General features: G+C 37.2%; 1 long non-coding RNA gene across 1 annotated transcript; it reads left to right on the forward strand.

The window, feature by feature from the left end:
- The first annotated feature begins 168 nt into the window (after nt 1-168).
- On the forward strand, nt 169-3,181 carry LOC125586975. The gene is made up of 3 exons (XR_007323529.1): nt 169-1,091; nt 1,459-1,519; nt 2,987-3,181. It is a non-coding gene; the product is annotated as an uncharacterized LOC125586975 (long non-coding RNA).
- The last annotated feature ends 5,307 nt before the right edge of the window (nt 3,182-8,488 follow it).

The raw sequence follows: 8,488 nt of genomic DNA on the forward strand, positions 1-8,488 counted from the left end.
AGGTCGTGCCAGGTAAACATGGGAACGGCTTGTGTTTAACGGCTATATATGCCACGTCGGATCCACGCTCCTCCTCTTTATTGGAACAAGCATATATGTTGTTGGCTCTTATTGACGTTGATGATATTTCTTGTGAAAAAAGAACTTTAATAGTTTCTTACCTGCGGATCTTTTTGAATTTTTAAAAGGTGAAATGAAAAGGTGAAGTGATTAATTTAGTAAATGTATTACAGGTGGAATTTTTAAAAAATTAAGTAAATTGGGCTTGTTTTGTCATAGGAGTCGGCTTTGTATTCACCAACTTGTAATTTTGATATAGTTGGTTCATTATGGATGTGTCTTTTATGTATTTAAGACTCCAAGTCTAACTAAGAACAGGATTAACGGGAGTGCTTAATTAGGGTTGTTAGTATTATTAGGATTAAAAATAAATGGTAATTAGGTTTAATGTGAAAAGCCGTTTCTTATTAAGGGGAAAGAAGCATCGGGTCTTGTGGGATACGTGTGGCCTTTTCATCGATCATATGTTTCTCTCTCTCCACCAAAACACACCGCGTCTCGCGTCTCTCTCACTTTTGTCGACGACTCGTTGTCTCTCTAGCTCTCCTCGTCGTCTCCGCCGGTTTTTCTTGATCTCGCATGCATCGATCGGCGTCTCCTTGGGTGGACTCTTCGTATCTCTTGCTCGCCTCGACGGTTCCGCGTCTCTGTAGCTGTCATCGATGACTCCGGCTCTGTTTCTTGTTCTTTCCCCGAAGATGAATCGATTGTCGTCTCTATCGATCGCTCTCCTCGACGGTGAAAAACCTCAGTCTCTCTCTCGACGGCTCACCTCGACACAGAGAAGCGGAGACATCTCTCTCTGAGGTTCACCTCGATGAAATCAAAAAGGCGATCGTTGATGCTCGGTCAAATGGAAAGGTTAAGCTTAGATAGTGCTCTTTCTTTGTTTTTTCAATTTGTTGGCTTCATATGATCTGTCTCTTGATTCTGATTCATTTTGATTTGGTTATTTTATTTGTGTGCTAAGCTGAAGGGATCAAGAGACATCAAGGTTCGCCTCAGAAGAGGATTTGGCTACTGCAATATAGGTAAAGCGTATATCTTTGGTCTTTTACATAAATTGAAAGTGTGATAACTAGCTTTGCCTCGATTGTGTTCTGAATTGAAAGTGTAATAAATTGAAGCCTCGGTTGATTGTGTTATGTAATGAATTGATTGTCTTTCTAGTCTGAATTGAAGTTGTTTAGTAACGAATATATTATGGTTGGGTTTAGTAATAAATAGATGAGAAAGTTTAGATAGAAATCAATGTTGAAGTGCTCTAAATGTGCTAGCTATATGTCTATTGACAAGCTATGTTTAGATTGTTCTCTTTCTTTGTTTTTTTTTTAATTTGTTGGATTCATATGATCTGTCTCTTGATTCTGATCCATTTTAATTTGTTGGCTTCATAAGATGTAGGGATCAAGAGACATCAAGGTTCGTCTAAGAAGACGATTTGGCTATTGCAATACATGTAAATTTTGTATCTTTGATCTTTTACATAGATTGACAATGTGGTAAATAGGTTTGGTTGATTTGGATTGTAGATAGTTTGAGATTGATGTTGATTTTGGAATGTGTGCTGGTCGGAATTGTAGCCTCGGTTGGGTTATAGTAATAAATAGATTATGGTTGGGTTGGGTTTAGTAATAAATTGATAAGAAAGGTTTAGTAATAAATATATTATGGTTGGGTGATATGAATGGTGATAGTTGCTTCTCTTCCGGCTTCTCTTCTATAAAATACTTTCTTCTTCTCCTTTCTTTTGTAAAACACTTTCATCTTCTTTCCGGCTTCTCTCCTCTCTTCTATAAAACACTCTCTTGACACACTCGGATATGGATTCTAATTCATATAGTCGAGGTCAAACTTTGTTGACCTTCTCCACAGTCAGCAAGACACTGTCTTTGGTTTTGTTCTAGACAGTGTCGAACAATTCCATGTGTTTGGAACTCAAGCTTCTCCCATCCCAAGTGAAGAACCTGTTGAAGAGCGTAGGGAAAGGAGGACATGGACACCTATTGATGATATTGTACTCATCAGTGCGTGGCTTAACACAAGTAAAGACCCTGTTGTAGGGAATGAACAAAGGGCTGGTGCATTTTGGAAAAGAATTGCAGCATATTTTGCGGTAAGCCCCAAGATTGTAGCTTCTGAAAAGAGAGAGGCTAGTCATTGCAAGAACCGTTGGCAGAAGATCAACGACCATGTGAACAAGTTTTGTGGGTCGTATGAGGCTGCAAGTAGAGAGAAGAAAAGCAGTCAAAATGAGGTTGATGTTCTGAAGCTCGCTCATGAGATCTTCTACAACAACTACAATAAAAAAATTCACCCTAGAACATGCTTGAAAGGAGCTAAGGAATGACCAGAAATGGTGAGACATTTCTTCTTCTAAAACCGAAGGAAGTACTAAAAAAAGAAAGTGTGATGACAGTGCTCAGTCGTCAACCGCTCACACAACTGAAACCACCGCTGGTGAAGATGAGCAAGTTCCCATTCGCCCACCGGGTGTGAAATGGTAAGAAGACTTTGGCATCGGATGGGAAGGCGCCGAGTGAGTTTCAAACCATGTGGAGCATCAAGAAGCAAGATTTGGAGCATAAAGAGATGCTGTCTAAGATGAAGATTCTTGACTCATTAGTTGCAAGACAAGAACCCCTAGCAGAGTATGAAGAAGCTCTGAAAAAAAAACTCATTTATGAGTTGCTATTAAATTAGTTCTAGTCTAAGCAGAAGCTTAAGTTTGTATTTCTTATGTTCAAGTTGTGTGATCTTTTTTCAGTTTCTTTGTCTTGTGTTGTTTATCTTTGTGTTATAAGAAGAAGATTCGATGTCCATCAATATCTTTGTATTGTCTTGTTCTCTGTTGTCTTGTGTTGTCATGAGGTTGTCTTGTTCTCTGTTGGATTGTGTTCTCATGAGATTGCCATGTTATTTTCAGGTCAAACAAGAGTGGCAAAATCACGGACTAGCTCAGTCATCAGTCACGGACCCTTGTTGTATTATTCTGTCTACAATATAGTTTTGTTTTTTTTGTGTAAATGAGTAGCTGCAAAGTCTTCTATAAACTTATTATTGTATCACGAGTTTTGTATTATTGTGTCACGAGTTTTGCAGCTTCTATTATTGTGGCATTCTATTTAAACCCTACTCATCACACACTCATCACAACCTCAACCCTCATTTATTCTTCTCATTCTCCCGGACTCATCACATACTCATCACAACCTCAATCCTCATCTATTCTTCTCATTCTTCTCATTCTCTCCAACTCAATCACAACCTCATCTTTTTTAGTCCAAAGTCTTCTTTAAAATTTTCATATATGGCATCTTCTTCTCATAACAATTTAGAGGAAGTGGATGATGAAAATTTTGATCAATATTTTGATCAACATTTTGATCAAACATTCGACAATATTTTCATTCATCAACAACGTCACGAAGAAGAAAGAAGAAGAAGGAAAACACGAGTTTATATAAAAAAAAATCGGGAAGCCGGCCATGTACGTTTATGGAACGACTATTTCAGTGATACTCCAACATACCCTGATAATCTATTTCGCCGACGATTTAGAATGAACAAGCCATTGTTCATGCGTATTGTTGATCGGCTCTCCAATGAAGTTCAATTCTTTCAACAAAGGCCAGATGGTCTCGGAAAGCTTGGTCTGTCTACACTTCAAAAGTGTACAGCCGCTATTTGTGTCTTGGCATATGGAACTGCGGCTGATACGGTTGACGAATACCTCCGGCTTGGTGAAACTACTACTCGGTCATGTTTGGAAAATTTCGTGGAGGGAATAATAAATTTATTCGGCGATGAGTACCTAAGAAGACCAACACCGGATGATCTTCAACGTCTACTTGATATTGGAGAGCATCGTAGATTTCCCGGGATGATAGGAAGCATCGATTGTATGCATTGGGAGTGGAAGAATTGTCCTACCGCATGGAAAGGTCAATATTCATGGGGTTCGGGAAAACCAACAATCGTTTTAGAAGCGGTTGCTTCGTATGATCTATGGATATGACATGCATTTTTTGGACCTTCGGGTACCTTAAATGATATCAATGTTCTTGATCGCTCACCTGTTTTTGATGACATCATCAAAGGTCAAGCTCCGCAAGTCATTTTTTCTGTCAATGGAAGAGAATATCATTTGACTTACTATCTCACCGATGGTATTTATCCAAAATGGGCAACATTTATCCAATCTATTCAAATTCCACAAGGGCCGAAAGCGGTTTTATTTGCTCAACATCAAGAAGCTGTCCGAAAAGATGTCGAGCGTGCTTTTGGAGTCTTGCAAGCTCGATTTGTCTTTGTTAAAAATCCAGCACTTTTTTGGAATAAAGTCAAAATTGAAAAGATTATGAGAGCATGTATCATACTCCATAATATGATAGTAGAAGGCGAAAGAGATGGATACACACAATATGATGTTTTAGAGTTCCAACAAGGAGAGGACAACAGAAGTTCACATGTGGATCTTACGTATTATACAGATATCCTGACAAATATCGCCAATATGATGGGTGTTCGAACAAGAATTCGTGATAGACAAATGCATCAACAACTCGAAGCTGATTTGGTTGAACATCTATGGCGTAAATTTGGACGTGATGAAGACAACAACTGAGCTCAGATGCTTCTTTTACATTATTCTCGTTTATTTTACTAATCTTTTTTCATTTTTTTAAAAAATTTATGTTTTAAAATTTTATCTTTAACTATGTTTGTTTAATAAATAAATTTTATCTTTAATATAATTTATCTTTTAATTTTTTTTTTAAGAACCTTCAAATAAGAACCCCCATTGGACCACTCAAAATAAGAGATTCTTAACTAAATTTCTTATGTTATATTTATTACTAAAAAATTAATTAAGCACCCCATTAGGGATTTTAACCGATGCAACATCATTAGAGCATGTTTATCCGGGATCTTTAGTGAGGTTCTTAGTGCGTGGACCCCCACAAAACCCTTAAGGATCGGTTACAAAAACTACTAATTAAGAACCGATTTTAGTGAGTTTCTTACACTGTTCGCGGGCCCCACTGATTCGTGACGGCACACGAGTGGTTTGCTTTTTAATTTTTTTTTCAGACAAAAAAAAACCTAATTCTAAGGGATAAACATGCTCTTAGACTTCAGTAAAATATTAAGGACTTGGAAAGTTTCTAAAGTTTGCTTATACAAGTCTCCAAATGAGCCATCCACAGTTGCATAAATAGGGCATTAAGAGCCGGGTGGTGTGCAGTGCGCTGGCCATCTGAGATTGTGGACCATTAAACTACTTCGTCTACATATAGCCAACTTTTAATTGGTCGCCTTATTTTAGACAGTTGTCTCTTAGGCACTTATACACTTATAAAAGGGCATTTTGCTTAAATAAGTTAAGCATCAAAATTTGTTAAAGTGTCAGCCAGAGCCAGATAAACAATGAAATAGACAGAAACTAAGTAAAGAAAAATAAAATAAGACACTTTTAGTTTATTTAAATTATTTTAACATGTGTAATTTCTTTCCAGTCATGAGTGCCTTATTTTAGACAGTTATCTCTTAGGCAGTTATACACTTATAAAAGGGCATTTTGCTTAAATAAGTTCAGCATCAAAATTTGTTGAAATGTCAGCCAGATAACAGTGAAATAGACATAAACTAAGTAAACAAAAATAAAATTATAAATAAATTTTAGACACTTTTTATTTAATTATTTTAACATGTGTAATTTCTTTCCATTACATGTTGTTATCATGTAAACAATTAATTTACTATATAGAAGTCATAAGCAATTTAGCTTCTGTCGCTTAACTTTTCGGATCGTGCAATTTTTCTCGGTATCATGCCTATCTATCAGCAGTTTAGCTGCACGGCATCGAGAGCGAACCGACTAGTAGCCCATGTGCGGTGTACCGTTGTTTATTTTGTCTATATTCCACTTTGATCGATTCATCCACTTATTCTAATCAATACCACAATTTACACAAGGAGACATTATAAATCTACATTATAATGAGTCAGTTTCATTTACTTCTGATACGACACGTCAGCAGGTAAATGAACTCTACTTTTAAAAAGTGTGAAAAAATGTCAAATCTGTGGTTTGAACCCGGATTACTGTGATATAAACACCAACATTTATACCACTAAACTAAAGGATACTTTGTATATTGATGACCGAAACTAATATATATTTATGATATGAGAGTTTACACTCTCCTTAAGGTGTACACATATGCATTATATAAAGATTGTGGGGTCCATGATTCTCGGTTTGGTTTAGTAATTTTGTTCTCGCGTTTGGTTTTTAAATTATATGGTATGATTTGAGTTTTCCCGTTCAATTAATATTTTATTATGTTATTAAACACATCGTTTTGTCGATTAGGATTTTTTTAATTGTTCTTCGCCTCTTTACCTTTGCCGTCTCCGTTCAGCTTCTCTGCAAACACCAAACATTAATCTTCCTTATTGTTTAACGTATGTCTCTTGATTTACCAATTAATGTTTTCGTCATTTAATTCAGAAGCGATGTCGACCTCTCCGTTTCCTTCACGCCAAACCTATAAATTATAGATGAATCTTCAGAACCTCTGTTAGTTAATGTTCTTTATCAAGCGTTCATTGTTGCTCGACTTCCCCCGTTTTTGGAACTCGAAAAAATTAAGAAGCATGGTGAATTCATGTGAACCACTCTACTAAGGTATTGTATGGATAAAAAATTAAGAGATTATTTACTTTCATTTTTTTTGCTATATGTTTCAGATTGTCTCTCATCACACTGCAGGAATTATATGAAGTCAAAGAAGGCAAATAAGAAGTTTAATTTCAAGGTGTTCACCGAGACCGGTCCAAAAACAAGTCTGATTACGGATGGTACACAACAAAATAAGCGTACAAGTCTGATTTCTTTTTATGAATTAGAATTTCAAGAAGAAAACATCAAAAAGAAACATAAGAATTTTATCTGATTAATTTTCTATATTATAGGTTCAAGATAGATGTCAGTGACCTTAAGAATAAAGGAGGCAAGCCTACTATTAGAGTTTCTAACGTTGGCCACGCATTGCATGTCTGGCTCAATGGAGAATACCATGGTAAGATTGAGAAGCTACAACATTTAGATGTTATGTTTAGAGAACTGGAATAATTAATAAATTTGTTCAGGAAACGGACATGGTAGCCCTGATGAGAAGAGCTGATGTTAGGAGTTTTCAAGGCTCCTAAGACAAATGTTGTAGTATAAATGATTGTCGAACCAGTTCTGAGGGATATCAAAGCACCGAGAATGCAAGTACTCACTTAATTTAAGTGCAACCGATAATTTAAGAGTTTTTTAAACTACTACTAATCCTAGAAAGCAATTACAGAATGATACTTTCTTGGCTAAGGGAAAAGAGAACTCATGGGCATAGGGATTAGACCTTGGGTGATCAAGTTTCGAACTAAGGATGGCAAACGATCAATCAAACTATCAACCTTAAGCTTAGACACAATCTTAAACAAACTCTATGTCTAGATGATTGTTCATTTACTAACATATCTCAAACATCAAATGTCTTTGGTTGAATAATATGAAAGCAATCATTACTAACAGGTCTATTGGCTATCTTAACACATTTAACAACAAATGTCTTTGGTAAAGTATGTTAAAAGCTTAGGAGAGTTATCTCAGGCATTTCATCAAACACCTTGTGGGTGGGAAATGCCTAAAGATCAACTTTTGAGTGGCCAACTCATAAGATGCATTATGAATACTCTACTAGCAAGGAACAAGAATGATCTACACTAAAACATCCTAGAACTAACCTAATCACCCTTAATCTCCCTAACCCATGAATTCAAAAGATGATTACTCACTACTCTTCATGATTCCTCTTAAACCCATATTGGATTTCAGATTAATCATGTAGAGAAATACAGATAATAGATTAGAAATCAACAGGATAACATCTGATCAAATGAATCAAAGAGATGAACTTTTCCAAGAGGTTTTTGGTGGTTTCCTCCAAGATCAAGATCATCAGCCACTGATGGCTTACAAAAGATACTTAAACATAGGTTTAGAAAGTAAAAAACGTGCATAATGAAATGACCAAAAGACCCCTAGAAAAACATGAGTTCGACAGGCAAATAGACACGGAGCGACCTCGGCACGTCGCTGCGAGAGGTCGCTCCCGAGTCGTTTCTTCGCGAGCGACCTGGCTGTGTCGCTCTGAAGACGTCGCTCCCGGGTCGTTTCTTCCCGAGCGACCTGGCTGTGTCGCTCTGAAGACGTCGCTCCCGGGTCGTCTCCTCGCGAGCGACCTGGTTGTGTCGTTCTGAAGACGTCGCTCCCGGCTTCGTTTTGTGTCGTCTCACCATGGAGACGCGAGCGACCTCGGAGCGTCGCTCTGGCCAGGTCACTCCGGGATGTGTGTCACAGCGACTTCACGGC

The sequence above is a fragment of the Brassica napus genome, chromosome C5 (assembly GCF_020379485.1).
Source record: "Brassica napus cultivar Da-Ae chromosome C5, Da-Ae, whole genome shotgun sequence".
In the NCBI taxonomy this organism is placed as follows: domain Eukaryota; kingdom Viridiplantae; phylum Streptophyta; class Magnoliopsida; order Brassicales; family Brassicaceae; genus Brassica; species Brassica napus.